The sequence below is a fragment of the Mus caroli genome, chromosome 3 (assembly GCF_900094665.2).
Source record: "Mus caroli chromosome 3, CAROLI_EIJ_v1.1, whole genome shotgun sequence".
Classification (NCBI taxonomy): domain Eukaryota; kingdom Metazoa; phylum Chordata; class Mammalia; order Rodentia; family Muridae; genus Mus; species Mus caroli.
In genome coordinates, this window is record NC_034572.1 from 148,962,331 (window position 1) to 148,985,783 (window position 23,453).

Here is a 23,453-nt window from a genome sequence, read left to right on the forward strand (position 1 = left end):
AATGGAGGAGCTAGAGAAAGCACCCAAGGAACTAAAGGGAACTGCAACCCTATAGGTGGAACAACAATATGAACTAACCAGTACCCCGGAGCTCTTATCTCTAGCTGCATATGTATCAAAAGATGGCCTAATAGGCCATCACTTGAAATAGAGGCCTATTGGACTTGCAAACTTTATATGCCCCTTTACAGGGGAACGCCAGGTCCAAAAAGGGGGAGTGGGTGGGTAGGGGAGTGGGGGTGGGTGGGTATGGGGGACTTTTGGTATAGCATTGGAAAAGTAATTGAGCTAAATACCTAATATAAAAATGGAAAAAAAAAGTAAAAAAAAATTATTGCTAAAATGAAAAAAATAAAATAAAAAGAATATATTTAGGGGTTAGGCTGGTTTATTAAAGTGGTATTTGTAGGAGCTCCTTCAAGACCTATGAATTCAATAGCCTTGGTTGGCAAGCCATATTTCTAATACAATGCATGATTTTCTTCCTATTCAGTGGGTCTTAAATTCAATTAGAGATCTGTTAGTTACTGCCAATGTATAAGTAGCAGTACTGTACCCTTGGGTTTAGTGTGTCATGCTGGTAAAAGCTGTGGTTTGTAGGTGTTGCAGCTGGTTGGACTGTTGGTAGCTTCCCTCTTCTGGAAATCTGCATAACACCTTCTGGTATCATGAAAGCTAGTCCTTATGGTGCAGGTGATCAAGTAACTTCCAGCTTAGGAGTCTCTGGATTCTGTTTCTGAAGTACATAGTCTCTAATTTAAGAGGGTGAACCAGAGACAATAGCAATAGGCTATAATTTTGGGGGAGTCTCTTGGAAAATTCTTACTTACCAACAACTCAAAATTGACATGTTATTCCTGGTACTGAGAATTTGTTAAGTGGCCTTTGGCTCTTTGAAGGAACATTGTCACCCCACATAAGAACATTTTAGCTAATATATATCATATATAATACTATGTATTATATTGTATTATATATGTTTAGTTAATATATATTTAAAATTATATATTTAGCTAATACATTATTTATATTTAGTATGCACACACACTGTATGTGTGTGTGTGTGTGTGTGTGTGTATGTATGTATACCTTCAGGATATATACCCATATCAAAACTTTTTATTTTACTGCTCTTTGGGCATTCTTTTTTATCCTTTGTGGAATGTCCTTGAAGGAATGCATCAACAGGCAGATTTATTAATGTAACCAGGAACCTGCTGTGCACTTGGGAGCTGATGCTGGGAGCTGGTCTTCTCCAGAAAATTGTGGCCCTAATGCTTGATCTGACTTTTCACTCTTTCTGGAAAAGTCAAATTAGTTTCTTGAAAAATGTTTGCCAAGAATATCTCTTCCTGGAGACCCCTGTGGTTGAATTAGGGAAAGGCTGGAAGAAGGTAAAGAGTAGAGCGACCCTATAGGAAAACCAGTAGTCTCAACTAACCTGGCCCACCAAAATCTCTCAGACAATGAGCCACTAACCAGCCAGCATACATCATCTGATACAAGACCCCTAGCACATATACAGCAGAGGACTGTCTGATCTGTCCTCAGTGAGAGAAGATGCACCTAACACTTCAGAGACTTGAGGCTCCCGGGAGTTTGGGGGAGCTGGTGGGGTGGGGACATCCTCTTGGAGATGTGGGGAGGAGAAATGGGTTGAGGAACTATAGGAGGGTAGACTGGGAGTGGGGATAAATACTGGACTGTAATATATATATTTGCCAGAACTGCTTTTACAAAGCTCTGCTTTACTTTTTCTATTTTCTTATATCCCCAATATTTCATAAAGTATCCAAAATTTTATAAAGAAATGAAACTGATTCATTATCACAACTGTGTTAATCCAAAGAAGATCCTTCCAGAAACTTCATTCATCTTCAGTGGGAACACCTGAGCAGATTTTGAAACTATTTGAGTCTCACCACACAAAAATCCTTGGGAAGACCCCACTAAGTTAAAATGTCAGATGAGATTCCTACTACTCATAAGATGCCTTTCTCTCAGCCATGCACTGGTGAATCATGGACTTCACATTTAGAAGAGAAAATAAGGGGATGTAATTTTTTGCACCTTTCATTTGCTGTCAATTATATTTGCATGAATGTGCTGGCATTTTGAGTCTGATACGTCATGCCTGTGCTTGCCAGTGAGTGAACTGCTCCCACAGTGCGAATTAGAGCTTGAGAGACGTCTCCTCTCTGTCCATTGGGACGTCATTTAGCACATTGAAGTGGCAGTTTATTAAATAGTTCCCCTGTGGACGGGAAGGAAGAATATTTCTCCTGAACATCACTGGCTGTTTCTTCTGAGTAATGATTTGATAAGTGCTGGCTCATTCTCCTTACTTCTGCTAAATGGATCAACTTTTCATAAAAAAAACTTACAGTATTTTCTATAAATTGTAATCAATTATGTAAACTCTAAAAACTAATTACTTTAGGTCATTTACATTATTTATTGTGCAGTTAATTAGGATACTAATTCAATATTGAGTAATTTATTACTTTTCAGGAAATAATCTAGGAATTCATGAAAATTTTAGATCAATATTAAATTGCAATAACACTCATTCCAAAACCTCTAAAGTAATTTACACTTTCATTTCAAATATGACATATGAAGTCATCATTAACTGATATTATTGGAGCAAGCCACTGTTAGCTGAAACTAATTTATTAATTACACTAGAATAAGTAATAAATTTAGTGACAAGTTACCCATTGCTTTATGTTTTAGACTGAATACTAGCATTATATTTAATTTTAACACTGTATCCATCCATAGAATGTAGGTAAACTTATAAAATTTAGTATGTCATTTATGCAGGCCAATATCACATTAACTGATATTAATGACAGAGGATGTTGAACCTGTAGTGAATTCAGAGAAGAAACATTTTTAAATAACAAGAAAATTTTAATTTATATGTGAAAATAAAGTGACTGTCTGCAGTAGGACACAATAGATAGATGGACAATACATGGTAGACGTAGATATAGATAACAGATGATGGATAGATAGATAAATGATAGATGATATATGGATAGATATATATATATAGAAGGATAACAGATGATAGATAGATAGATAGATAGATAGATAGATAGATAGATAGATAGATAGATAGATAGAAGATAGATAGGTATGTAGATATATAGATAATTGATGAATATGAAAATGATAGATGATAGATAGATAGATAGATAGATAGATAGATAGATAGATAGATAGATAGTAGATAGGTAATAGATAGGCATGTAGATGATTGATGAATATATAAATGATAGATGATGATGATGATAGATAGATAGATAGATAGATAGATAGATAGATAGATAGATAGATAGATAGATGAAAAATCGATCATAGATTGTCAACTTCTCAGCTGACCTGTTTTGATCTTGTCTGCTGAACCTGGGATCTGAGGACCTGAAAGAATTGGACAGACTACAGTCTGGTGTTGTGGAAACTTCCATTTCAGTGTTCTTTATACATGAATGCCAGTAAACGTATACTAAATGTTAAGAGAGCAGTTTGTTCTCAGGACAGGCTAATTTGTACATAACGACCTGCCATGTAGTACAGATTATATCTGAGTCAGCATGAAAGCAAGGCAGAAGCCCTATCCAAATTCAGCGTACACTGACCATATTGGGTTATAAGCTAAGTTCTGATATCCAACAAGAACAAGTCTTACAAACTGAATGTCAATTTAGTGTTGTACTCAAGAGGCACAAAAACAAATCCAAGAAAGATCCAAGTAAGAAAGTGAAATAAAACGCCCTCTGCATTTTTTCTCTTACAGTTCCTCAACGTACTGTTCACCGTGGCTCAATCTCTTCACCATGTTACCACAATAGCTGATAAGTAAATAGGACAGTAGAGAAAGATACATTGGAAGATATATAGAAGATAGATAATAGATCAATAATAAAGAAGTAAGCAGAGCCGGGCATGGTGGCGCACACCTTTGATCCCAGCACTCGGGAGGCAGAGGCAGGCAGATTTCTGAGTTTGAGGCCAGCCTGGTCTAAAGAGTGAGTTCCAGGACACCAGGGCTATACAGAGAAACCCTGTCTTGAAATAAATAAATAAATAAATAAATAAATAAATAAATAAATAAATAAAATAAAGAGGTAAGCCAAGAAAAAGGGGAAAATCTTTTTTAAACCCTTAGCGGTATTTCCCATATCACATTATAGCCAATGGTTTTGTGTGTCCCATTGCTAATATTTATATCTTAAATATCTTCTAATGACCACATGTTAAATGCTTGGTCCTTAGCACTATTGGGACAAAAGATACATATTAAAATGTGGAGTCCAGTTGAAGGAAGTTGGTGACTGCAACCTTATACTTGATGGGCATATTGGAACTTCAGCTCACTGCTCTTTCAACTCATTACCGCTCAGGGATCATGATGTGAGCAGTTTCCATGGACACATGCTGCCAACATTATTTACTGCTTTATCATCAAGGGGAATGATCAACCAAGCATGGAATTAAACCTCTAAAAGAAGCCCAAATAGGATATTTATCCCTGCAATTAAATTAGCTCCCATTTCACATTTAGTTACAGTGACAGAATGGTGCCTCACATAAAGACCTGGTAAAGGAAAGCTGCTTGCTGGAGTTATTGTGCTGCATGACATGGAAGAATCTTTGTACTGGACCAGCAGGAGTTTGGGCAGCTTGGAGAGGTAGACTAGAGGCAAACTTAACATACAGTTATGCTGGTCATTAAGATACTGGATCTGGCAGGCATGCAAACAGATTTCGGATGCAATACAGTGATCTTGGAGATTTGACCAAGGGATGTCCTTTTCATTACATGACAGAAGTTACAATTAAATTGTTATGATGTCTGAGACACCTTGAAAGCTGGTTCTACAGGTGATATACTGATTAATCTAGAGGATGGAACTTCAAGTAGCAGTGTACTCAACCTGTTGGCAGGAATGTATGCATTGATATCTGCATTTACCCCGATTTAGAGGAAGAAACAAGATTAAAAAGAAGTGGAGGAGAAACATTTGAAAATCTTGTTTGGCCAGAAAACAAGTGTGTTAAATGAATATAAAGGGAGAGGCATTGGTAGAGATTTTAGCCCCACCAAAGGAAGACTAGATTTCTACAAAATGACAAGAGAAAAATTCCAGGGTATGTCACAGATGTGTTAGACAATACACATCATTGGTTTAAAAAGTCTGAAGGTACAAATTTAAGATATAAGATACAATTTGTGAAACACATGAAACTCAAGAAGAACGAAGACCAAAGTGTGGACACTTTGCCCCTTCTTAGAATTGGGAACAAAACACCCATGGAAGGAGTTACAGAGACAAAATTTAGAGCAGAGACAAAAGGATGGACCATCTAGAGACTGCCATATCCAGGGATCCATCCCACAATCAGCCTCCAAACGCTAACACAATTGCATACACTAGCAAGATTTTGCTGAAAGGACCCAGATATAGCTGTCTCTTGTGAGACTATGCCTGGGCCTACCAAACACAGAAGTGGATGCTCACAGTCANCTATTGGATGGATCACAGGGCCCCCAATGGAGGAGCTAGAGAAAGTATCCAAAGAGCTAAAGAGATCTGCAACCCTATAGGTGGAACAACAATATGAACTAACCAGTACACATGGAGCTCGTGTCTCTAGCTGCATATGTATCAAAAGATGGCTTAATCGTCCATCAGTGAAAAGAGAGGCCCATTGGTCATGCAAACTTTATATGCATCAGTACAGGGGAACCCCAGGGCCAAGAAGTGAGAGTGAGTGGGTAGGGGAGTGGGGGGGGGGAGGGTATGGGGGACTTTTGGGATAGCATTGGAAATGTAAATGAGGAAAATACCTAACTAAAAAAATTTTTAAAAAAGAAAAAGAAAAAGAAAAGCTCACAGGGGAAAAGAAGAGTCTGATAGTAAGGTCCAGTGTCCTGGTTACCCAGGCTCTGCTGCACTGTGGAGGCAATGAGAAGCACCCAGTGGATTCAGCATTAAATATGTGACATCAGCTCTGTAGATATGCAGATGTGGTGGTGACAGAGTGACTGAAGTATCTGCTGATATTCTAAGGATAGTTGCCAGGCCACGCCGTGTGCTAGCTTCCAAGTTCCTGCAAGCATCCAATGACGAAATAGCATGTGCAGCTCTGAGGCTGAAACAGAAGTTACAATGAAGAACCAGGATGCTGGATGTGTGAGGAGCACAGAGAACTGTGGAAGGGAGTTGTGGGCAGGGAACAGAACCATCCCAGGGAACGGCACGTGGTGTGCAGTAGGCAAGGTTTCAATGTGGGTATCTCAAAGGTTTGGGGGCTTATATTGAATCACAGCAGAATAGAACTAGATGTTCTGGATGGCAGGCTTAAGAAGATCAGGATTTGATAGCTGCTCTGCTGTGGTTCTAATTCCACCATATCATCTCCTGATTGCACCTTTGTGGAAGTGGAATGACCCCATCATAACCATTTCTTGAAGTCTGTGATTGATTATTCATTTCCATAGAGGCTCACAGTCATTTAACAGGAGACTCTGAATTCAGACGTTTGATAAATGCAAGAGGCAATAAGACTTGAGGAATCTCAGAGACAGACTACAAGCTTTTGTGTATTGTAAGATTCCCATGAGCCCATGGGGCAGATGGGGTAGGGAACACTATAGCCAGGATCATAGTGATCCCTAAAGAGTATGTATCAAAAGCTCCTTTAGAAGCCCATTGTTTTGCTGGAGGGTGGAGCAATGTGCAAGAAAGAAATGAGAAAATCACAAGCTTGGATGCAAAGATCAACTGCAAGGGAAGAACTCCCCTGCTAGGCAGCACCTCTAAAGAGCTTGTGGAGAGGTAAGCATAAAGAAAAGGTGCAGGAATCTTGAATCTGGAAGTAAATCTATCTGAATTTACATATTATATGTTCAACCATACAGAAAATTTGAAAGAATTGTTATAAAGTTCTTGGATTCAATAATCAGTCATGGCAGATGAGTGGGGCTCACTGTTCTTATGAAGTCCACAGCTCTCCTATACTAGCAATGAAGAACTGAAAGTGAGAACATATGGCCATCAACTTCAGCATACTCTCGGGCTTAGTTGATATGTGCTGCTATAAATATAATGAAGTATATGTAAAAACATACATGTATGTATACATATATAATTGCCAACGAAAAATAAAAGTGTAACATAAACTCATCATTTGAATTTACCTAAAAGGCAACTAATACAAAGCTTTTCTTGACTGCTTGTTGCTTGTTTGAGAAGCAAATGTTTCCTGTGGTTACTTCTGTAACTTATACATAACATGATTCGATTAAATAGCATATACCCAAAAGATACTCAGGGTAAAAAAAAACCACTTGATAAAGTACGTCATAGGAGAACTAAAATAATAACAGACATGCCACACTCATGGTTTGAAAAATGTAAAGGTGATGTTATTTTCCCCAATTAATTTAAATCTCCAACATGGCAAATGTCCAAGCAAAGCAAGCTGGTATGACAATGTGTATATAAGCTTAAATGACAGAATATTTAACCCAAAATTTAGAAAGATGAATGGGATTGGTGTTGTTATGCTACTTGGCTTCAGCACACTACAACGTCACTGAAATAAAGATATGTAATATTGGCAAATGACATCCAATAGTTCAGGCTGGAGGAGAACGTGAAAATAGCCACAGATGGGCACAAAACTATGATTTTCAACACAGATGATGAAATAATCTGGACAACGATTTGGAATACGGCGTGAGAAATTCAAAATGAATTTGCATCGTGCAGAAAGAATCTCTTGTGTACTGTATGGAAGCATCACCTGCCAGTAAAAAGCTGATTGGCCAATGAGCTGAGCAGGAAAGAGGAGGTGTGAGTTTCACTAGGGAAAGAGGAATTCTGGGATAACGATGGACAAGGGAGTTGATTCACCCCGAACTCAGAGAAGACAATCACATGAAACTGAGGAAAGTTAACCAGCCATGTGTCACTCGTAGAACAGAAGAAACGGGTTCATTAGTTATAAGCTAGAAGGGTTACAAGCCCAACCTTATGGCCTAGGCATTTATTTATATATAATTCTTAGCGTCGTTATTTCATGAACTGGAGCTTGGGTGGAAAAGCCCACCACCACAGGACATGATTCTGTGATTTATTTGCCTTAGTGTGTGACAGTGTATCCCTCATGCTTACTTGCATTCAGTTTCCCACTTTGATCCCAATAGCAACTTTTCTACCTGATCCACATTTAAATTTATTTTCCCTCTCTTCCTGCTGCCTGTGGATCCTGATGTAAAATTCTCAGCTACTTCTCTAGTGCCACATTTGCCTGCAAGCCACCATGCTCCCAGCCATGATGATAATGGATTAAACTCCTGAAACTCAATGGAAACCCTAACTAAGACATCCTTGAGGAGTTTGGCAATTAGCCAATTCATCCCTCCACTACTCTGGACATTCATCTCTTCTGGCCAACTTGCTGTAAAATGAATCTCAGTATGAAGCAGAAACAGGAGGGAGCCCAACAGAATGTGAAGAATAGTCCTGTCCCAAGGAGAATGCTGAAGATGATCCAGCCTTCTGCAGATGGATCCCTTGATGCAGAGAAAATGAGTTGCCAAAAGGCTTGTTCAAAAGGAAGCTTTGGGATGACCAGTTAACATCTAAGACTTCAAGCTGTGGTCCAGAAGCTAATGAAAATAAGGATGTTGGAGACCTCACCCAGGAAGCATTTGATCTTATAAATAAATAAAGAAAGCCCATCTTCTCAGTACTGGCAAGAAATGGCAAGACAGAGGAAGAAAGCTCTCTGTGAAGCACTGAAAGAGAAAGCGAAACTTCATAAAGAAATTGAACAAAAGGACAGTGAAATTTGCCTGCCTGAGAAAGGAGAATAAAGACTTTGCAGAAGTAGCTGAGCACGTGCAGTACATGGCCGAAGTAATCCAGAGCCTGAGTAATGAACCTCTGGATAACTTTGAAGAAACTGTTGAGTATTCAGAACTGGAAGACTCGGGAACTGGGATGTGTGCTGAAGAGACTGTGTCTTCCTCCACGGATGCCAGGCCACGAAGGTGAGGTGTGGGACCCACTGCCAATGTTGCTCTTTGGTATAGCTCTTGGTAAACTAACTACATGATGCAAGTGCTGGAAGCCAGGTTTGAATCCATGGGTTATTACTACGTTAAAATACAGATAGTGTGTATTTTTAACCTGTTTTATGTAAATAGCATTTTCATTTTTGTCAGTGTCAGGCATAAACTGTATATTAAATAAACTTAAATTTCCTCTTGAAAAAAATTATTTTCAATGTCTCATAAAGTCACTCTAGTCTGTTGTAGTTTTCTCCTTTGTTATGTTTTGTGTAGAATCAGGCACTGAACTTTCATTTCACATCTTACTTATGCCATATATATGAGTTGTCGATATGTGGCCCGTTGAGTTAGGCGAGATGTCACTTTGTTTACAGTATAACTAGTGAATGACAATTTAGAATCCATGCATTCGGTAGATGAATGTAAGGCTAGGAAGCTACACAAAGTGATCAATCTTAGGTACAATGTCCAAGGCAGAGCCAAACCTATATAATAAGCCAGATAAGTTTATCACCCATAAAAAAGAAAACTGCTGTTCAAATAACCTTGTCAACTGAAGTTTTTTGGAAAAAAAATATGTGCAGAGCTTAAAATAGTAAACACTGTTGTTTAAAATATACAGTGGCTCCTTGAAACTCCATATGAAGACAATGAACAATTTAATTCAAACATGGGCTAAAGAGCCAAGCTGACTACTCAGCCAAAAATATACACAGACTGCAAGTAGGCAGAAACAAAAAGTTGCCTTAGGAAAGGACGTGCTAGGAAAATCTACATTAAACTCCAGGGAATCAGTACTGTACATTTCCTGAAAGGGTAGTTCTGGAACAGGACACCACTACATAATGGCAGCAGGCCATCCCATTTGTTGTTCAGGGGAGTCTAACACAAACACAGCTTGGTACTTAATTAAATCTAATTAATTTACTGAAAAACACTATCCTTACAACAAATCCAAGGAGATTTCATCTTCCATACGTGAGGAGCACATATCTTGAAGTGGCTTCATTTTAACTCAATTGTCGAAAGTTAGGAGTACCTGAATCATCGTTCACTGTGGGAGTATATCCAGAGAATGAGAAAGAAAGCTACCCAAAGACAAGGAAGGACTGTGAATGAGTCAAACATAAAAGGAGCTACAAAGAAATGCAGAATTCTAGGTGAATTCATCCTTATGATGATCTGCAAATGGCAAAGCTGTGTTGACCACTGAAGACAAATCGCTACCGGAGATAGTGTGGAAGCACCAGGAAACAAGGATTTTACAGGACAGTGGGGCTAGCCTTTATGAGATTCCAGTGGCTGCTATATCCCAGTGTCTACCTGCTACCACCATAGCATGAACGCTGTGTGTGAGGCCTCTTGTTCTGAGGGTGAATACAGGTCAGCCTGTCATCACAGATTTATTGAGCATCACAGGAGTCCCACACTGACACAGGATGTTGTGTTGATCACGGTTGGCCCACATGCTGAGTGAGCAGACATGCACGTACTTTTACTCTGCTGTGACTACAAATTGCTTAATACAAGTTTATTAATTAAAAGTAGTGGGAGGAATACCATTAGATTAGAAAGATTATTTTAAAGTCAAATTTTATCGATGAATTTTAAGGACAACTAACATAAAAAACAGACTCTATGTGTGAAATTCTTGGTAATGATATGAGTCTAACCAACCTTCAGGTTGTCACATTTTAATCATTATATACCACTCTCCCAGAGTGGGCTATATTACAAAGCACATTCCCAGTTAGCTCATGTGTCTAAAATGAGGTCACTTTTGCAGTCTTACTAGGTAACCAGAGTATCTCTCCCAAAACTAAAATAAAAGAGGAAATGGCCAGATCTGAGTATAATACCATGTTAAAAAGTATAAAATTCTACTTCAGAAAAAAAGCATATTTGTTTGATCCTAATCACCCTGGAGACTATAATTTCTTGGCAGATATTATATCATATATGGTTTTTATTTCTTTTCACTTTAGTACATGGACTTCACAGTTAATATTTCAAGAAGTAGGCTTTTTTAGTAAGTTTTCATTTTGCCTTTATGTTGCAATATAATTCCAAGTATTAAATCTAGAAATAAAGTTGTTAATTCAGTGCACATATCAGCAGTTCTCTTCCATGTAAGAGCTATTCTTAACAGAATGTTAAACATGTAGTCTTCTACACACACACACACACACACACACACACACACACACACACANGAGAGAGAGAGAGAGAGAGAGAGAGAGAGAGAGAGAGAGAGAGAGAGAGAGAGACACTGATCTTATAAACACATATCCAAAGCCTGGTTTTGTGACTATGATTTTGAAATGTTACTTGAGTTTTAAAATAAGTACTCTATATTCATTTCCCTAAATTTCCAGTGTAAGGCTCCTGATTTATTTCCTCATAATTAAAAACAATATTATTATTGAAATTCTAAATATTGAAATACATACTATCTGCATTTTTCTGCATTTAGTGTATGCTGATGTATTTTTCTGTTAACACTACGCTTGGTCACTCTTTATTTTAGTTTCCATGACACCTTTGAACAAATTTCACAATCTGCATGTCAAAAATATATACTTGTATCCAATTCCTACCCTTTATTCAATTTTGTGTTTGTAGAATTGAGTATGTAGGCAACATCTATGTCCCCTGGTACCAAATAAAATGCAGAAGATAATGGTTTTGCATGATTATTATATCCAGGGATTTGTATCATTTACATATACTGCAGATAGTGAATGTTACAATCCTGTGGTAGTGCTATCTTGTGTCATAATGTGTTTGGCTTTGGATGTGCAAGGAATTTGAAATTTATTCCTGACCAAAGTATACTGTGGGATGCTCATGTGTCTCTGAAATACGTTTAATTCTTCCCTTTGCGAAATCATCCTTAAACTTGCTTCCTATACACGTTATGTTAATAATGCAAAGTGGGTGTCCTTTCACTGAGGGTGAAGACATGCTGAAAGAAAATTCCCGAAATGTTGCTAGAGAAGTGACATTGTGTCTTTTATTTGAATGAGTTTTATGTGTTTATTCTTATATTTGGTATAGCTGAGTGGACTCATGATAATTATAAGTAGTTGTCACACTGCTTAAAACTTTATCATTTTGACATGGATTACGTACCTTCCACTTCTCTATGTGTAAGTACAAGCAAAATTCATAAAAGCGAGTGAGATCCAGTTTAGAAAAGACATTGGCAGGATATATTCTGTTATAGAATCATTGGTTTGGCGTTTATTTAAAAATAGTTAAAGTGCACATTAAAAACACTTTATCAACCCCAAGAAATATATGATGTGTTGAACCATTGTGACCTTTTTAAAATTCTCCCTCTCAGTTGGCCAGTCATCTCAGTCCCTACAACAAGTCACTGGACATTTTAATAGGAGGAGAAAGGACTGGGCAGCTCCTTGGAAATCTTGCTTCGAATACTGAAAAGGTCAACAGACTACAGTGGGAGAATGTAAAAATGAGACAATTGCAATATGATACCTTGATTTCATCAGGATAGTTTTGCACAAGTTGAAAATAGCACAACGTGAAGTCAGTTTCCAAGAGGAAAAGAAGACCTTCGGGTACTCACTGAACCCACCAGTAGCATGGCATTAGTCTGCCATCTCAACTTTCAGCATAGAAGAATATCTAATCAAAATATGAGCATTCCAGATACTACATGGAAGAAAGCAATGTGATTTAGTGCTTTTGCATTCTTTTGGGATTTATAGGTTTGTAGGGAATCTGAGAATGCACGGAGCTATTTTTGCATGTTTTATACAGAATGGGGGATGCTCTGTGAGTTGGTGTGTCCAGGCCACCTATGATAAATAAGCAATAGTAAATGTAGTATCATTAAAATGTGTCCAGTCAGGATGCTTCTCAGACCATATTATGCTTCTCATAATTATGAATTAATTTCTGTAATGTCACTTTCAAATCTAGTAAATTTCTCCCACTTATATTTTTAAGGTTCACATTTTAGACATTGATATATTGGGCAAGAAGTCTGAATATCAGGTGTAACCAAGTACAATGAAGAGTGAACAAAAGAAAGGGAAAGGTGGAGTACAGTAGGATAAAACCCTGATCACCTCCAGGAGTGAGTTTACTCACACTCTGCGCTGTTGTCCAACTTTCCAAAAGGTAGAAGGATAATGTTATCTTTTGGATCAAATCTTTCAGTGACTTTTTAGAGCCTAGAGTCTTTATAAATCTGTGAAAAATCCTAAACAATCAAAGCTTTGCAAGCAACACCTTCTCTGCCTAGAATAGACTACTCTGAAGTTGAAGCAGAGAAGCAGTTATAGACAATCTGTGAACAAATGCACTGTCTCTATGACAATAAAACTTCCTTTCACAGAAGCAGAAAATGTCTGGATTTAACACAGTAGCCACAGTGACTTAAACTGCTGAAGTTTCAGAATAATCCTTGGTGGCCTGCCCATGGCCCATGTCATGGTCTGCATGCTTTACCAACCTATGCTGTTCAATGTCAACCCTGCCTCAGCAACATACCCCACACTACAGAGACATGGAGTATTAAGAGATATTTAGACAAATAAGCTGAGTTACTCCACAAGCTGGTGACTGCTTCCAGGTGTTTTGTGAATCCTGGATCCAGCAGAGCACTTGCATGAATGGTGACCAGCAAGCACTTCCCATTATCATTCTCGGTACTTACTGAGGTGATGTGCCTCAGTGGTTAGTACAGAAGGAAAAATTATCTACAATTCTCACTACCAACTGTGCATACATGATAGGGGGAATAAAACCCTGCTTAAAAATAAAAGTTTACTTGCCTTCTGAAGATAATAAAGTTCATTTTAATAGTTATGAGGACTTTTATGGTGAAGGTAGAAAACTCTCATGTGAAATTGTTTACCACTCAATTTGCACCCTAAAAATAAGGTGAGTCGTGAGTGGTCATGATGAATGCTTTTAAATTCTAAGGTTAAAATAATGACTTCAAGGAGACAGCAGGTAAGTCAAATTGTAAGTCATAAACAAACAACACACAAAAACTGAAAAGAAGGAAGGAAGGAAAGAAGGAAGGAAGGAAGGAAGGAAGGAAGGAAGGAAGGAAGGAAGGAAGGAAGGAAGGAAGGAAAAACAGAAGAAAAGAGCTGGAATTCAAATTTAAGAAAGAGAAAATCAGTAAAAGTGATTATCAGTGTGTGACCTTCAGTACTTTGAGTGTCACACGTAAAGCAAAGCAGATTTCAGTTATTCTCTTAGAACAAGCCGTTAAGTCTTTTCCAATTCAGTAACATCTTTTTTATTTTATTATTTATTTATTTACTTTACATCCCAATTGCAGCCCTTCTTCCTCTTCTCCTTCCCAGCTCTACCCTCACAAGCCGCTCCGGTCATTACCCTTCCCTTCTCCTCAGAGAAGACCCCTTTAGCACTAAGATCCCTGGCACGTCAAGTTGCAGCAGAACTAAGCACATCCTCTCCTACTGGGGCCAGACCAGGCAGCCCAGCTAAGGGAAGGGTATCTAGAGGCTGGCAGCATGTAGGTCCATCCCCTCACAATTGGAGATTTTTTTCATCTTAATGGGTGTGCCCTGAAGACAGAGTCAGCAATGTGTCAAAGCCCCTTTATGACAAAATAGCACTTTGTGAGATTCCATTTTATTAAGATGCTTCTCTCGTGGTTCACATGAACATGTGTGTGTGTGTGTGTGTGTGTGTGTGTGTGTGTGTGTGTGTAAAATATGCACTAGCTTAAAGGTGTTAAGTGCCCTGCTCTTCCACTGTCTGCTTTGGTCTTCTGAGATAGGGTCTCTAGCAGATCTTGGTTGTATGCTGATAACCACTGAAATATATAGCTGTTGTCTCTGCTTACCTGTGCTGCTGGGGTCATGGATACATTTGACTTGGGACTTGGCTAGTTGTACTCAGATCCTGAAACCTGTACAAGTTTCAGCTCCTGATCCATCATCCATCTTCCTCCGCCCCTCTATCAGGTTCTTAAATGAAGTAGTCTATGGACTAAACTGCTGCACAATTTAAATTGTTTTGGATTCACATTTTAGTTTCTTACCTTTAAAATTCTGAGTTGAAAGCATAAAAACTGATACTTTAAAACATAGTTGTAGTTTCTTAGGAGACTTTAGCAGAGGCTTGAGCACTGGCTTAAGAGGAGCTCAGGGAAAGGATAAGATACACCCAGGAGTGAGTATGGGCTTCTCGGGCCAAAAGTCACCTTGAAAATGCTATAAGTGGTGTATTTAGAATTTGCTTTTTGCTGAGCCATAACTCCCAGGAAAGCAAGAAATCAAAGAAGAAAATGCCAGTTGGCCAAATGTTGAAATGTGTGGAATAAGAAACAAATTAGTGATGTGTTTCCATTCTGTGAGCTATGGGAATGTCTTAGAGTTTCTATTGCTGTAATAAAGAGCCATAAACAAAAGCCATTTGGAGAGAAATAGTTCACTTTAGCTTACAGTCTGACCACATCGCCTGTGGAACTGTGTGGAACTCAGGGCATGAACCCAGGCATGAAACTTGATGCAGGAGCTGATGCAGCATCAACCAGAGGAGTGCTGCTTTCTGGCTTGCTCCTTCTAGCTTCCTAAGTCTGCCTTCTTATATAAATCAGTACCACCTGCCCAGGAATGTCATTGACTACACTGAACTGGGCTCTCCAACATGAGTGACTTGTGACTAAAATGCTCCATAAGTTCCCTCCTCTCAGAACACCATGACTTGTGTCAAATTGATAAAGTATAGCCTTCATAGGGAAATGGAATGAAAGTAGAAAATGACTATTTGGATGAAGTACATGGAAAACACACACCCTGGGAAATTTGCTTATTTGTAGATACACTTTGCAAGGGATGAAGGTGACATTACATCCACAGATGGTTGAAAAGGATGAGATGAGAGGCATGTAAAGGTTATTGATTATTGGTTATTGTTCTGTATTTTCATCATCAGATTCTATATGGAAGAATCCTGTCAAACACATGAGTTTTCTTAGTCTTGTTTACTTTCCCTGAGTTTCACTTTTCCAAACTTCATACACAAACAACGGAAAATAATGACTTTTATATCTTATTTCTTAAATTAATAAGAATATAATACAAATACTATCCATGATGAAAGATATCTGGCTGTTCCCTAAATACTCTACTATTTACTTTGTTCTTTCCACATGAGAAAATATAGAACCTGGTGCTGTAATACTCAGAGCTTTTCCCTGGCTCCCATTTCTGGGTGAATCTACTTAAGACAAAGTCTCTCTGGGGCTTTAGCTTCTGCTTTCATAGTATGATCAAAGGTAAAATCGCCTTTATAAGAAATGACTGAAACAAAAGACAATGTGAAAATCACTTGGTAAAAGCTAATTGCACACTGTAGAGAGCGCTGTTTTTCATCTCCTCAGATGAGATGGCTATCTTACTCAAAATTCAGTATAGTCTTGATGACTTGTGTACACATGCCTCTGCGGTCTTTATTCTTGTACCTCAGCCATCTTTGAAAAAGAAGAGAGTGCTAATAAATCTGAGCACAGCCCAGAAGATCCTCTAGAACTGAGTCATGGCTTTAGTGCCTGAAATGTTTGCAGTATGAGCTGAAATGGTTTGTGCCTCTGTACAACAGACTAAGGCACACACTTTCAGTTCACTGGATCACATAGAAATGTCTGAACTATGTTTGGACAAACTCCTTAATTTGAAAATGGAAAGACTTCAGATTTGGAAAGAAAAGTTCAAACTCTGTGAAAACCACTCTGCACATGACCTTTTTGTTGTGTTTCCACAGGAAAGGCAGTGAATCCTTAGCAGAGCGGGGACTGGCTTCTTCTGAAGCAGGCTGGCAGAGAAGTAATCACCAAAGTTCCTGCAAATTATTGAGTGCTTCATAATGCAAGGATAAAATTCTGTGAACCTATTTGAGGTAATTCTAAAGCAGGAACCACGTGCGACCCAACAGGAGCTGTGATAACAGCTTCACTTGGCTAATGTGCTGTTTATGTATACAAAGTGCTTTGCAAATGGTAAGTAGGAAAGTCACCAGCACAGGAGTTTCTCAAAGCATCTTAGTTTTCTAAAGCTATACTTATCTGAAACTGTGACAGAGCAGCGGGAGACACATGACAATGAAGCCCCTCACAAAACAGAGAAGTCACAGCCAAATGTTAAAATAGAGAGATGGAATTTCTGAGGTAAGAAGAGGAAAAAATTGTACTGGGAAAAGGGAATACAGTAGTTTTATAGAGATTTGGAAGTTTAAATTATTCAAAGCTGGTACAATCCCAAGGAAAGCACGTGCCTACAGACCATCTGTTTGCTCCAAAGAGGAGTCTTTGGAGAATTATTCCAGCTGCCAGAGATTCAGGAAAGGGAACCAATCTCCAGTTTATCCGAATCATTACTTGCAAACAGGATCTCAAGAACAGCCTATAGTTGGGCTGTCTGGCTTGGTCTCCATGGAGAGAGATTCCTTGGAGAATTCACTAGCTGCAGAAAAGTACAGGTAGAGAAATACAACCTACAGCCTGTGAAGTATTTTCTGGCTGAACGAAATGAGAAGGCTCTAATGGCGGAAAGCATCTTGTAAGAAAATCACCTATGTTTCAATAACGTTTAAAGTAGATCTTCAGTAGTTTCCAGAGGTGAACAATCTTCTGGTTGGGCTGCATCACATTTGTGAAGCCACGCTTAGGCCACACATTTTCATTTCTCCTTGTCTACTAAAATGTAGAAACTAGTGTTCATTGGTCAACTTCGATTCTGGAAAATTAGTTTCAAAAATCAAGGCTTCTATAATTCCAAAAAAAATTATTAGTGCCACCAGCTAGGGGAATAATGGACACATCTTCATGTTTAGCCTTCTCTATCACAATGCACCACAAACATGTGGTCATTTTTTTTTTTCCTGTAAACTAAAAAACTGTTCATCCAACCTTGTGATACCAAGGACTTCAAAATATAATGTAAGAAGTGTATATGCATACTTCAAACTGAAATTACAAGGGGTTAGAAGCAATTAAAAATATCTCATATGTAATATGTGACTTACAGCCAGGCAGAAACGTGAACATTGTAGGACTGTATATTGGAAGGAAGATGGAATCATTAGAGGTTGTAGAAGAGAGGAAATCATTCCCAAGGATCCAATTTGAAGAGAATCAATGAGGAGCCCAGTACCATGGAACATAAACTGTGTGTTGTTTGAGGTCTGGTAAAATGTTGACTTTTTTCCCTATAGAATAAGATGGAGCAAATAAAAATAAATGGATCCAGAGAGAAAGAAGTAGACAGATACCATTTCTCAAGTCTGTCACCCCTGCCCAATGAAGCATGAATAGTGAATAAATTTAATTTGGTGAGTCTAGATGTTTTCATTTTATGATTCATGTTATTAGGAAATATTCATTATAGTATACAGAGGGGGAGGGAGAGAGAGGGGGTGGCAGAGAGAGGCAGAGAGACAGAGACCGAGAGACAGAGAGATATTCAAAGAACAGCAATTAACTGAGAAATAAATTCTTCATCAAAGTACATTTGATAATATATCAATCAAACAAATAAAATTATTAAACCTTAACTTATCTATAAAGACTAATTCAACTTGAATAAGTTCTTCTGTAAAGACTTATGGGAGTTAAAACCAGTTTCTAAACCTTACACATAATATCAGTGTCCCTCAACATGTTGACATGGTTTCCAAATATATATATTAGAAGTCTTTGTTTGGCAGTTAAAATATATTCATTTGTAAATGTTTATGATTTGAGACATAAATATACATAAAGGACTAGCCAACATCTCATGTATGCCATCTCATTTTAATTCATACCACAGTTATATATTCGCCTCATTTTTACATGAGAAAATGAGGACTTCAGTGGTTGAAATTTATCAAGATCAGATAGGATTAGAGAGATACTAAACTAGCACAGTTGAGTGACTGTGTTTCTGTCTGCTCTAACTGGCAGAGAGTATAAGACAAGATGGAGATGGGAAGTATCCTTGCATGTCTGATGAATGTCGAATCTACACAAGAGAACCCTACCACACTTGGGCAACCCTACACACTTTGCATAAGTAAAATCATAAAGATGTGTAAGACTATGAACACCCACCAAGATGACACAGCTGAGAGGATTTTCAAGAGGCCTATGGACTTGTAGAGTCATTGCAGTGTTTATATGTGAGCTTGCAAAATATGCCCATGAAGACTTTCTATTGCACTTAACTGTGCATAATGAGAACAGTCCCTACCCATATTGCACAGTGCATTGTTCAAAGCTACTCCATGCACAGGATCTTGTCAAGCAAGCAATGAATTTGTATCAAATTGGAATCATATGGTCTATAAACATGTATTTACCTTACTCTGTGACCCAGTAAGAGTCCTAGTTCCTGTGTGATGAGAGGAAGGCAAAGCAAGCATGATAATGCATGCCCCTGGGATAGTGAGACCATCCAGGTAAGGGATGTGTTTGTAAGCTTGGTGAAAAAAAATATCACTGCAGTTTGCTACAGATTCACTCATCCACATATACAAAAGTAATGGCTAGAAAATGGAAAACACATAAAATCTCAATGTTTGTCATTGTAATCTCTGAAAAATATGTTTGAAATGTGTGGTCCTGAAACAGGCTTACCTAAGAGACTCAGGAACATCTATGGCAGAGAACACAATATTATTTTTAATTAGGAAAATCTTTAATATACAAAGCTGAAATGGGCTCACTGGTATTTTAAAGGCTGAAAGAAGCTGAGAAGGGCAATCCTGTAGGAGGACCAGCAGTCTTAATTAATCTGGACCCCAAGATCTCTCAAACACTGTAACACCAAACAGACAGCATATACAGCTAATATGAGGCCCCCAACACACATATAATAGAGGACTTCCGTGTCTGTGTTCATTCAGAGATGATATACCTATCCCTCTAGAGACTGGAAGCCCCAGAGAGTTTAGAGGTCAGGTGGAGCACGGGGTGGGGGCATCCACAAGGAGATGTGGGATGTGGTGCAGACGGAGAGTGAATGGTGTGCGGGGAATGAAATATGGAGTATAAAAAATAAATTAAAAATAAAATAAAATTTAAAAAGAAATGGTCACACTCCATTAATGATTTTCTTGGAAGAAGGATTAAAATAAGGTATCACACAAGTAATAATCTGTTTTCTAGAAATCGTTGTGTCAAACAAGTTTCAACAAAAGTTGGCTTTTATCACATCAATGTAAAAATCCACAACTCAAAAATTTGATGTACCTACAATAAGCTTAGCAGCCATCATGGTGCCAAGCACAACCAAGAAAGTACAGAATTTGTATTGTTTATCTAAGTATATATTTATTTTTATGTGTTTTGCCTGCACATGTATATATAAGTTATATGTATAGTATATATTATATGTACATTATATACATTTTATATGTATAATATATGTATATGCATGTATATGCACACACTCACATATGTGTGTGAGAGAGCACACGTGAGCCTGTGCATGTCTCAGGTTTGGTGCCAATAAAATCCACAAGGGGATATCCCATTTTTGGAAACTGTATTAACAGTCAGTTGTCAGTCACCATGTAGGTGGTATGAATCAGTAAGTGTTTTTAACCACTGAACGATCTTCCCATCCACTAAAGAGAGAATTCTTAAAAATTCCTTCATCCATCTCCAGAACTATAATGTATAAGTTTTATATTATAGAAAGTAATCAGAAGAAAAATTTTCGTGCTTCCAGTCTATAGCTACTTCCTTTATTTATTTATTTATTTATTTATTTATTTATTTTACTTCAGATGGAACAAACCAGTTTTTCCATTGGTGAATGTCCACTTCTGGCTGCCACCTACAGAAGGAAAGAAATTGTGATGCAGGAACTTAAATCTAGCAAAAGAAATGTGATTTAATATAAGCTTGATGTATAAGGAGTTCATTTGGCAACAACTAACACATACACTGGATGGAAAAAGGGCATCCTAAAATATGGAAATTCTCCTTCAGCCTCAGTACTTTTAAAATGCATGCTACTTCTACAAACCACAAAGACAGTAACTCAGACAATAGGTCTCAATTATCTTAAACCACTGAGGAAACTTCCAAAAACTTGTTTCTTTCAAGTTAAGTAAAATTCTGTTTAGTTTTTTAAGGAGTTTCCAGTTCTGCAGCAATATTAACATGTAGCATTTGCTCTCATTAGGATCATTAGATAAATGCCAACTTAGTGTTAGAAGAAAAGCATTTTCAGCTGAGCTGGATTCAAGATGCCCTACTTAGTTATGTTAAAGGGAATCAGAAATCAATCAGCCTTCTATTAGGGCACAGCTGTTTTTTGAAATGTTTCTTTGATATTCAAGAATCTATATTTTAAAGAGTTCTTATTGAGCATAATGGTGAGCCTAGATGTTGAGAGAAAAATAGTTTAAGTAAGCTGACGGCCACAGAAGAAAAATGAGGAATATCGAGAAAGTGGTGGTTTCCTTGGTCTGGTTAGGGCCTAACGAGTCTTTTCCTCCCCTGGAGTCTTGCCAAGGAATCATTGTATCTTGATAATTTACACATCCAAGACAATTCGAAAACACCAAAGAAAGTCAGTCTGATCTGCTGCCCTCAAAATCTCAGACCTGTAGAAAATTCTTATCTCTGCCTTTCTTCCTGAGTCATTAGCACAATAACAGAATTAATTTACAGAGTGCAATGACACATTAACAGGCTTCAAGCTAGCATTAAATGTCATCTTATGACCACTGTGTTTAACCTAGTAGACCTTGTAGCACAGAAGCTAAGGTTTCTGTCACTTGTGACTGACATATAGACTATTTCTTGCTGGGCCATTGAGAACTGGTTGATGTGCTGACATTAGAGCATACGTTTAAATTTTTTTTTCTCTCAACCAGTCGAGGAGAGCATCTACATGGATGTCGGGACACATGGTGTAATTAGAGGGCTCTGGGCTATGCATGCATATGAAAATGTTAGACCCTTGATATTTGTTCAAACAATACAAGACTGAAAATCAGAGTGAATGCCCCAGTTTCTCTTTTTAAATTTTTTTATTAGATATTTTCTTTATTTACATTTCAAGTACCCCCTTTCCTCATCCCCCTCCCCCTGCTCACCAACCCATCCACTCCCACTTACTGGCCCTGGCATTCCCCTATACTGGGGCATAGAACCTTCACAGGACCAAGGGCCTCTCCTGCCATTGATGACTGAATAGGCCGTCCTCTGCTACATATACAGCTAGAGCCATGAGTCTCACCATGTGTTTTCTTTGATTGGTGGTTTCGTCATAGGGAGCTGTGGGGGTGCAGGTTAGTTCATATACTTGTTTCACTTATGGGGCTGCAAACACTTTCAGCTCCTTGGGTACTTTCACTAACTCCTTCATTGGGGACCCTGTGCTCAGTCCAATGGATGGCTGTGAGCATCCACTTCTGTATTTGTCAGGCAGTGGCAGTCTCTCAGGAGACAGCTATATCAGGCTCCTGTCAGCAAACACTTGTTGGCATCCACAATAGTGTCTGGGGTTTGTGATTGTATATGGGATGGATCCCAGGTGGGGCAGTCTCTGGATGTCATTCCTTCAGTCTCTGCTTCACACTTTGTAACTCCTTCCATGGGTATTTTGTTCCCCTGGATGCCACAGTTTCAATGCCATTATGCCCCCACACCAAAAGCTACACTTTGTAACAGTTCATTATCAGTGTCACAGTCAGACACTAAAGAGAGTTCATTGCAACCTCCCTTCCTTCTGATAACTGGAGACTGTGAAATTGTTTGCTTAAAATTCATTAAAACCAGATCACACTTGGATGTCCAAAAGCCATACTTCTGTCCTTATTATTTATAATATGTTATTTGTAACTACTTATAAGCTCCTGTATGATGATTTAAAAATATGAATAAATGTAAAAAAAAACTTGAATAACGTGCATAGAGTGTTGGGTGCTACAAAAGAAAATTTCTTAATAAAAAGTATGCTTGTGTAGGTCTATGAACATGCTATGTATGTATGGTCTGTGATTAAACTACTAATAAATATACTTTTATAACATAAAATAAATAATTTTCCACTCTTAATTTTTCTGAGTTTTAGACACTGAAAAAATAGAATAAGTAACAGCAAACAATTGTTCTTAAATGAACGAAACCCAGAGTTCTAGAGCCAGGGAAATGCCTCCAAGCACATTCATATTCTGGCACTGGTTTCTTGCATGCTCTCAGTCATCCCCATTTACATTGGGACAGTGAAGTATTAAGCAGATATTATGTGGTTAGTGAATGGGCACACTGATGCTTAAAAGGTGATTAACAAAAACCTTTAGAATCAGAATGCACATCTCACCATCCACCTGCATCCCAGTGGTGCTCACA

General features: G+C 38.1%; 1 long non-coding RNA gene and 1 pseudogene across 1 annotated transcript in view; both read left to right on the forward strand.

The window, feature by feature from the left end:
* LOC115030627 overlaps window positions 1-16,951 on the forward strand; it is a 33,478-nt gene extending 16,527 nt beyond the window's left edge. Inside the window, exon 3 of the long non-coding RNA XR_003836225.1 lies at window positions 16,871-16,951. This is a non-coding gene — a long non-coding RNA (uncharacterized LOC115030627). The remainder of the gene's footprint in view (window positions 1-16,870) is intronic.
* Window positions 8,363-9,091, forward strand: LOC110291951 (annotated as a pseudogene).
* Window positions 16,952-23,453: the final 6,502 nt, after the last annotated feature.